Source organism: Physella acuta, unplaced genomic scaffold (genome assembly GCF_028476545.2).
Source record: "Physella acuta isolate Inbredline_101_S28 unplaced genomic scaffold, ASM2847654v3 ptg000110l, whole genome shotgun sequence".
Taxonomy (NCBI): Eukaryota; Metazoa; Mollusca; class Gastropoda; family Physidae; genus Physella; species Physella acuta.
In genome coordinates this window covers 72,586-82,500 of record NW_026731630.1, presented here as the reverse complement: position 1 = coordinate 82,500, position 9,915 = coordinate 72,586, and the positions used below count along the sequence as shown (strand labels likewise).

General features: G+C 32.7%; 1 long non-coding RNA gene across 1 annotated transcript in view; it reads left to right on the top strand.

Annotated features, from left to right (window-relative positions):
* The window catches only part of LOC131934543 (uncharacterized), a 4,910-nt gene extending 64 nt beyond the window's left edge, over nucleotides 1-4,846 (top strand). Inside the window, exons 1-5 of the long non-coding RNA XR_009385803.1 lie at nucleotides 1-20; nucleotides 863-943; nucleotides 1,222-1,296; nucleotides 3,839-3,878; nucleotides 4,792-4,846. The exon at nucleotides 1-20 is cut by the window's left edge and continues 64 nt beyond it. This is a non-coding gene — a long non-coding RNA (uncharacterized LOC131934543). The remainder of the gene's footprint in view (nucleotides 21-862; nucleotides 944-1,221; nucleotides 1,297-3,838; nucleotides 3,879-4,791) is intronic.
* Nucleotides 4,847-9,915: the final 5,069 nt, after the last annotated feature.

The following is a 9,915-nucleotide window of genomic DNA, read 5'->3' as shown; positions in this document are numbered from 1 at the left end:
TCTGAAAGACATACATCATTGTAAGTTAGCTTTGTAGTAAATAATTTGTTAAAGATAATATATAAGTATTTGCATTAAAAAAATTATATTCATGTTTACATATTTTCTAAGTATAATTAAAAGTAAAAATAATTAGAAAATTTGATATTTACAATATATTTCAACGAGCTATATAAAATGATTTCAATATTTGGTATGAAAAAGGTTCAATTAATAATATCTTTCATTTAATTTTATTGTAAGTTAGCTTTGTAGTAAAGTAGTTTTTATTAATAATATATGTTTATTTGCATTAACAAAATGTTTTTATGTTTACGTATGTTTAGTCTCTCATTTTCTCGTATACGGAGTTTAAAGAAGGGCAAATTACAAAATAGAGTATTCACAAATCTCGACGATTTAGACCTCTCTGAGTAGTAAAAAATTAATTTTGCAATCTTGTCTGTTTGTCTGTGTGTGTGTTTAAGTGTCTGTGTGTCTGTCTGTGTACTTAATAACTTGACCCCATTTACAACGAGATTGACAACAATTTGCATATAAGTATTATATTATAATTTTTTTTATATTATATGTTGTGTGCGATTTCCAGTAATGGAAGTGGAACTTATTCTACTTTCCGTACACATTAGTTTTTTCTAAGGATAATCAAGAAAGTTTAGGGGAGATCACTCCCGCATTATATCTCTGCAAAAAAGTAAAAATAATTTTATATTATAAATAAACAATGTATTTTAACGGGCAATGTAAAATGTATTATCTGTTTAAAATGGAATATGTACAATTAATTCATTGGTTTATACAAAATTACTTTGATGAAACTGTGTAGAAACGCAAAACTTTATATTTAAGATATTTATTTCAGATTTACTTAGCTGATTAAAATGAAGATCGCAGTTCTTCTTCTTCTGCTTTGTATGGCAAATCTCTTTGTTGTATCAGACAGGTGAGTCTACTCGAACTATCTTCATTCAATAGGATTGTAAATATAACAATTTGTTTAAATTATAATTCATTGTTTATGCAGAGCATCGTACTTAAATTAAATACACTTTTTATAAAATTAGCATATATATATATATATATATATATATATATATATATATATATATATATATATATATATATATATGCATAAAAAGATAGAGGAGAAAATGTATATATATACATATATATGTATATAATATTTATGTTTATACCTATGTTGTCTTCTTTATCAAACAGTTGTTGTAAACTGAGAGGTGGAAGCTGTACAAAAGATGATGATTGTTGCGCAACATATTTTTGCGCACATGTTAGGTATTGAATATTTTTTAGTCATTAAAATAATGAGTAGCATTTTCTTTTATAATATAAGTATAAAGGTGTTTATTTTTTTTTAAGGTTCATTGCAACCGATTCAAATTTAAGCCGCCAGAAGTACACAATGTTTTTAGCATGTACTATTGTTCAATTTCTAATTACTTTCTCGTAAAGAAAGTATTGTAATCGTGCAAAAAAATCGAGATTTTTACAAATCTCGACTTTTTACACCTCACTGATACGGAAAAACATAATTTTGCAATCTTGTCCGTATGTCTTTGTGTCTGTGTGTCTGTCTGTCTGTGTGTAAACACGATAACTTGAGTACCGCTACAGCTAGGTTGATGAAATTTAATATATAAGTATTTTATCAAAATCGTAGATCCGAATCAACTTTTGAGCGATTTCCGATAACCGGAAGTGGTACTTTTTCTACTTTGAATTTTTCAAAAGCCTATAACTTGAGTACAATTTCACATAGATAAATGAAATTTCACACGTAAGTAAAAGATCTAATTCTCTCTACCTTCTGTTAAATTTTGAGTAATTTCCGTTGACCGGAAGTACTAATTTACGCTATTTCCGATTTCTCACAAACCGCATGTAAATTTATAAAGTACTAATAATATTGCGCACTATTATGCACATTTTGTATTGGCGTTCGCTTGGTGCACAATTCTTTTTTCTATGAGATTGTATTCTATTTTTTTCAAAGTTTAAGTAATTAAAAATCATGTCTATATTCCACGTTATATAAGAATATTCGAGAAAGTTTAGGGGAGATCACTCCCGGTTTATTTTTACTTTATTTTAACTTCAATAAGCTCGGTTTACAGTGGAAAATAAACCGAGAGTGATCTCCCCTAAACTTTCTCGAATATTCTTATATAAAATAACAGGGGATGGGAACTGGGGCTATAGACATGATTTTTAATCCATTTTAAATACTTAAAGTTTTAAAAATAGAATAAAATCTCGTAGACAAATTAATTGCACACCAAGTGAACGCCAAATAAAAAAGCGCATAATAGTGCGCAATATTATTAGTACTTTTAAAATTTACATTAGTTTTTTGAGAAATCGGAAGTAGCGTAAAGTACTACTTCCAGTCAACGGAAATTACTCAAAATTTAACAGAAGGTAGAGAATTAGATCTTTTACTTACATGTGAAATTTCATTTATCTATCTGAAATAGTACTCAAGTTATAGGCTTTTGAAAAATTCAAAATAGGAAAAGTACCACTTCCGGTTATCGGAAATCGCTCAAAAGTTGATACGGATCTACGATTTTGATAAAATACTTATATATGAAATTTCATCCACCTAGCTGTAATGGTACTCAAGTTATCGTGTTTACACACGGACAGACACACAGACACACACACACACAGACATACGGACAAGATTGCAAAATTATGTTTTTCCGTATCAGTGAGGTGTAAAACGTCGAGATTTGTAAAAATCTCGATTTTTTTTTTTTGCACGATTACAATACTTTCTCTATACTTCGTATATACGAGAAAGTAAAAAGTGAAGAATGTATACTAGCCATGTCTCATAATTGAAAAGGGAATTCTTGGCAAGATTTTATAGGGAACTAATCCATAAATATTTCATAACCTTGAGCTGCCATTTCCTACTTACGGTCACGCCTATTTTTCAAACGTTAAGACACAAGTTTAAATAAGAGAGTTGTTATTGTCACTTTACTACAACGTATGTCACCACAGTTGTATTTTCTAACAGATTATTGCAAAAGTTCAAGGAAGACATGTAATATAACCTTGTATTTCGTCTTCATACATGTCTTTGAATTTCATCCACCTAGCTAAAAGTGTACTCAATTCATTAATTTTTCTTAAACAATAGAGTAAATTAGCACATCAATATTTTAAAGGTTTAAAAAAAAATTCAGAAATCAGCGTTTTTAATCTAAATCTTATATATGAAATCACCTCCATCGAGAAAATCGGTATTTACGTTATTAGCTTTTAAAAAACTGGAAGTAATTTTCACTTTCGTTAAATGGAAATTGCTAAAATGTTTACAAAAATCTACACATTGGATATAATAATTATATACAAAATTTTGTCTACCTGGCTAAAACGTCCCTCTGGTTATTACGACCACAGACTAACACAAGTACAGAACCAATATTGCAAAAATTAGTTTTTCTACCCAAGAGTATCAAGATTTGTAAAAAATCTCTATTTTTTTGCATGATTACAATACATTTTCTATACTCGGTGAACAAAACAATAAATAAAAATATTGCAGCAAAAAGTGTTTGCTGTGTTCAGATATACAACACCTAGTATGTAATAGCTTTAGAAAAAAATAGCTTGATTATAGTTGTTGTTGTTTTTATATTCACTTTCGATACTGCGCTACAGAAATTGTGAATATTTCGAAAACTATAACTAGAGGTGTCCAAATCATAAGAGCGACATGACATAAACTTATTTTCATCCAAAAACTATTCTAATAAATAAAATCTCCATATATAATAGTTTAATCTTAATTTTCTCTAATTTTTAGAAGGGACACTTACGAATGTATTCAACATGGGAAATAAAAGGTAAAGTTTGTGAAAAAGTGCTGAAAAATAATGATTGTTTTAAGGTTGTTAAAATAATTGTTAAACATGTATATAGTTAAATTTTCGTTTGTATGTTTGCTCTAAACGCAATCTTCTTCCGTCTAAAATTTAACAGGCTTAATAGCTAGTCAAAGATACCCGCAAAATGAAAGGCCAATACGAACACCCACCTCAACCTACAGCCGTATCAACACACAACAGCCATTCCTCCTTTCGCATGTTCCGCAACCCTCCGAGCTCGCTGCCGTCTCCACCCCACCCCCACCCGGAACGAAATGGAATTTATTTAGAAAATATATACATTTATCAGTGTCCACCCCCCCCCCCCCTCCCGAAAATGTTGACCGTCCCCCCCCCTCTCCGAAAATATTAAGTGCCCCCCCCTCCCATCCCGGACAAAAAAGTCTGGAAGAAACACTTTTGCCTACACGTTCGCTATTAACATTATTTGCGTCATTTCTACATCCGAAATCGTAACATCCTAATCAAAAAATTCAGCCTCTCTCTTGCCACCAAATTAACCCCATCTTCTATTATTCATACAATTTTAAAAAGACAAAAAATTATACCTTAAACACAAAAGTTGCTGTACAATATTTTACTCAGCAAAAAATTTCACAATTTTGACATAGCCTACTAAACGGGTTGCGACGATAAAAAAAAAATAGAAACGTTTTCGAATTACTGAATTTAAAAAAAAATTCGTTGATAAATGATGTACAAGTTTAAAAGTATGCGATCAAAAAGTATTTGCGCACTTTATAAATTATTTTTTTTAAAGGATATGATACGGAACAGTCTGTATGTTTAGAATAGTATTTTCATTTTAATATTTGTAAATATATGCATTGGATTGTAATTAACACTCTAATGTTATTTTTTTCCCTTGCAGAACACAAAATGTATAAAATAAACTTCTGGAAAAAATAAATATCCGGCATTGACAATTGTTTTTATGTTGTTTTTTTTTTACTTTAATTAATTGTTAACTAAATGAAGGTGAATTTTAGTAGAACATTCAATCCGTTGTGTCGCCAGATATAAACTCTAACTCTCTCTCTCTCTCTCTCTCTCTTTATATATATATATATATATATATATACGGAAACCGGCTCAGAAGTTGAGTTCCATTAGCCAGGCAGGCCTCAGTGTAGCAAACTCCGACACATGGTGGTAGTAGCAAGTCGTTTAGTGTCGGTTTGATCGCTACACGTCGGTCGCTTCTCCGTCGGCTCTCACCGGGCTTTCCTTCCCCACCCACCAGACGCAGGACGTCGTCCTACCGCCTGGTACCCAGCTTGGTCGCGGGGGTGGGGGGGGGGGCATTCGGACAGATCAAAAACCTCTAGCTGCTGTTAGCTGCCACTAGCCATTCCGCACCCACTAGGGGGGGTCATGAGCTTAGTCCGACTAATGGCACTCTTCCGGAGCCACGTGAAGGCCGCAGCTTAAAGTCAAAATATCTGGTTAGGGTTGAGAGCAGACCCGTTTTGGTTCCCGGCAGTCTTGCAACTCACCTCCCCCACACTATAATATAAGGGAATTGGGCGTCCGACATACCAGGCTCTTCTAAGTGATGGGATCAATTGATGTTTTTAGTTCAGGTTAGGTTTGCCTGTCGTCCCTACTGGGACATAGGCCGCTGACAAGAGCTTCCCAGGCGTCTCTGTCCTGGGCTAGTCTCTCCAACTGCCCCCAGGTGTATCCAATTTTCTTGGTGTCTTCTTCCATGTCAAGTCTCCAGGTCTTTCTTTGTCTGCCTCTCCTCCTCGTGCCCTGTGGATTCCAGGTGAGGGCCTGTCTTGTTATGCTAGATACAGGCTTCCTGCGTAATTGATGTTTTTACACAAATAATATTTTGCCTGTGCTTCTAGTATTAAAATGCACTTTAGTAGTAATATGATATATGTAATTGCTTAATTGTATGTCTTCTTCTTCTTCGTTCTTAATTTTTAGTGTTGGAAGGGATCGAGCCTTATCTGCCAGAGGGTTTAAACTCGAGACTTTTTTTCGAATTTATCAACCATGAGCTTTTGCCGACTCGACCACGCTTCCATTACAATTAAGGATACGTGTCAACTGGTTATGCGCCATTGAGGCCATTGACTCCGATTTCAGCCTGCTTTTCTTTTTGGATTTGCTTCCATGGCCTTTGTTCAACCAAGAACAAACTACAAGGCAGCAGTTGTTTGATTTTGGAGTTGTCTCTCCTAGAAGAGTGTCTGTCCCCAGCTAGCAAGCCTCATCTGCCCGAGGGTTCGAACTCGAGACTTTTCAGTTATACAACCATGAGCTTTTCCGACTTGACCACGCCGACCCTTTGTATGTAATAATGCACTAAAAAGCAGAAAATACATTATTTTCTTTAAATATATAATAGGCTAATACACTTTTGTTTAAATTACTATAATAAACCGGGAGTGATCTCCCCTAAACTTTCTCGAATATTCTTATATAAAATAACAGGGGATGGGAACTCGGGCTATAGAAATGATTTTTAATCCATTTTAAATACTTAAAGTTTTAAAAAAAAATTCATAAAAAACGTTTTAATAACAAGCTTTTATGTAAAAATGCACTAAAAAGTAGAAAATAAATTATAGACTACTATTTAAATAACTATAAAGAAAAGCGTGGGTCACTTTAGTATCTATTGGATACCTTTACTAATGTTAAGGAAGACACCCACGCTTTTCTTTATAGTTATTTAAATAGTAGTCTATAATTTATTTTCTACTTTTTAGTGCATTTTTACATAAAAGCTTGTTATTAAAACGTTTTTTATGAATTTTTTTTCAGTACTTTACATGTTTTATTTACAATAGAGTTATATGACTAAAAACCATTGCGCGCCTACTGAACATCACGTTCAGTAGGCGCGCAATGGTTTTTGAACGCAGCCATTACGTGATGGCGCAGCTATTGAAGGTGATGACGCGTGTGGTGTGGTTGGCTAGATATGCCTACTAATTCGGTCCAAATTTTAATAATTCATAAAAAATTAATTAGGCATCCAATTAAGTCAAATTTAGTTTCAGATTGCATTGTCTTCATGTCTTGACCCACGTGCCAACTGTGAATCGTATCGGTCAAGTAGAACTGTCCGAATTTTCACTCCTGCGTTTCCGTCTAGACAGACTGACGAGGAAGTGAGTTAAATAAAAGCTTGTAAAAAAATTCATAAAAAACGTTTTAATAACAAGCTTTTATGTAATGATGCACTAAAAAGTAGAAAATAAATTATAGACTACTATTTAAATAACTATAAAGAAAAGCGTGGGTCACTTTAGTATCTATTGGATACCTTTACTAATGTTAAGGAAGACACCCACACTTTTCTTTATAGTTATTTAAATTGTAGTCTATAATTTATTTTCTACTTTTTAGTGCATCATTACATAAAAGCTTGTTATTAAAACGTTTTTTATGAATTTTTTTTCAGTACTTTACATGTTTTATCTACAATAGAGTTACATGACTAAAAACCATTGCGCGCCTACTGAATATCACGTTCAGTAGGCGCGCAATGGTTTTTGAACGCAGCCATTACGTGGTCGTGATGGCGCAGCTATTGATGACGCGTGTGGTGTGGTTGGCTAGACATGCCTACTAATTCGGTCCAAATTTTAATTAATTCATAAAAAATCAATTAGGCATCCAATTTAGTCAAATTTAGTTTCAGATTGCATTGTCTTCATGTCTTGACCCACGTGCCAACTGTGAATCGTGTCGGTCAAGTAGAACTGTCCGAATTTTCACTCCTGCGTTTCCGTCAAGACAGACTTACGACAGACAGAGAAAGTGAGTTAAATAAAAGCTTGTAAAAATAGAATACAATCTCGTAGACAAATTAATTGCACACCAAGTGAACGCTAAATAAAAAACGCATAATAGTGCGCAATATTATTAGTACTTTAAAAATTTACATTAGTTTTTCGAGAAATCGGAAGTAGCGTAAAGTACTACTTCCAGTCAACGGAAATTACTCAAAATTTAACAGAAGGTAGAGAATTAGATCTTTTACTTACATGTGAAATTTCATTTATCTATCTAAAATAGTACTCAAGTTATAGGCTTTTGAAAAATTTAAAGTAGAAAAAGTACCACTTCCGGTTGTCGGAAATCGCTCAAAAGTTGATACGGATCTACGATTTTGATATAATACTTATATATGAAATTTCATCAACCTAGCTGTAACGGTACTCAAGTTATCGTGTTTACACACGGACACACAGACACACAGACACACACACAGACATACGGACAAGATTGCAAAATTATGTTTTTCCGTATCAGTGAGGTGTAAAACGTCGAGATTTGTAAAAATCTCGATTTTTTTTTTGCACGATTACAATACTTTCTCTATACTACGTAGATCTAGATCTATATACGAGAAAGTAAAAAACCAAAGAATTACTGCTTTTAGAAATAATGTTCCTGTATAAATATAATCACTGTACATTTGAATATCCTTTCTTTGAAATAAGTATAAATATACTTATTTCAAAGAAAGGATATTCAAATGTACAGTGATTATATTTATACAGGAACATTATTTCTAAAAGCAGTAATTCTTTTTTTTTTACTTTCTCGTAAATACGAAGCATAGAGAAAGTCTTGTAATGGTGCAAAAAAAAATCGAGATTTTTACAAATCTCGACGTTTTACACCTCACTGATACGGAAAAACATAATTTTGCAATTTTGTCCGTATGTCTGTGTGTGTGTCTGTCTGTCTGTCAGTCTGTCTGTCTGTGTGCAAACACGATAACTTGAGTACCGTTGCAGCTAGGTTGATGAAATTTCATACATAAGTATTTTATCAAAATCGTAGATCCGTAGCAACTTTTAAGCGATTTCCGATAACCGGAAACGGAACTTTTTTCTACTTTGAATTTATCAAAAGCCTATAATTTGAGTACTATTTCAGATAGATAAATGAAATTTCACATGTAAGTTAAAAATCTAATTCTCTACCTTCTGCCAAATTTTGAGTAATTTCCGTTGACCGGAAGTACTAATTTACGCTATTTCCGATTTCTCAAAAAAACGCATGTAAATTTATAAAGTACTAATAATATTCCGCACTATTATACACATTTTGTTTCGCTTGGTGCGCAATTCTTTTTTCTATGAGATTCCATTCTATTTTTAAAAGTTTAAGTAATACAAAATCATGTCTATATTCCGAGTTATATAAGAATATTCGAGAAAGTTTAGGGGAGATCACTCCCGGTTTATTCTTACACGTGGAATTTCGTATATCTATCTGAAACATTACTCAATTTATAGGCTTTTGAAAAATTCAAGGAATAAAAGGTTCCACTTCCGGTTATCGGAAATAGTTCAAAATTTGATACGGATCTACGATTTTAATATATTACCTATATATGAAATTTCATTAACCTAGCTGTAACGGTACTCATGTTATAATGTTTACACACACAGACACACATACACACACACATACATACGAACAAGAGTGCAAAACTATGTTTTTCCTACTCCGGGAGCCCTGAAACGTCGAGATTTGCAAAAATCTCGAATTTTTTTTTTTTGCACGATTACAAGACTTTCTGTATACTTCGTAGATACGAGAAAGTAAAAAATTCCACGTCGTTACAAAGACTATAATGTGGTTGAGAGTTAGCAATTTTAATTATACTAAAAACTTTTACGTAATTTTACTGTCTAAGTATAAAACATATTCCGTGTCTTTGCAAACAATGTAAGTCAAAAGTCAAGGTTGTTATAGTTAAAAAGAAATAAAATTGTTTTTAGTTAATATTGTTAACTTGTTATATCGTTCCGTTTAATTTGTTAATTATTATCTACCGCCTTTCCTTTGTTTGTTAATATTTTGCACATTAACTCCCTTATTTATAATTTCTTTCAATGTCCTTTGGTCAAACCTATTATCGTATTGTTCATATTGATGATTAAATTTGTAACCCGAGGAAAGTCTATCGACTTTTAACAGTGTCTGCCCCCCCCCCCTCCCACCTGAGTGAAATGGA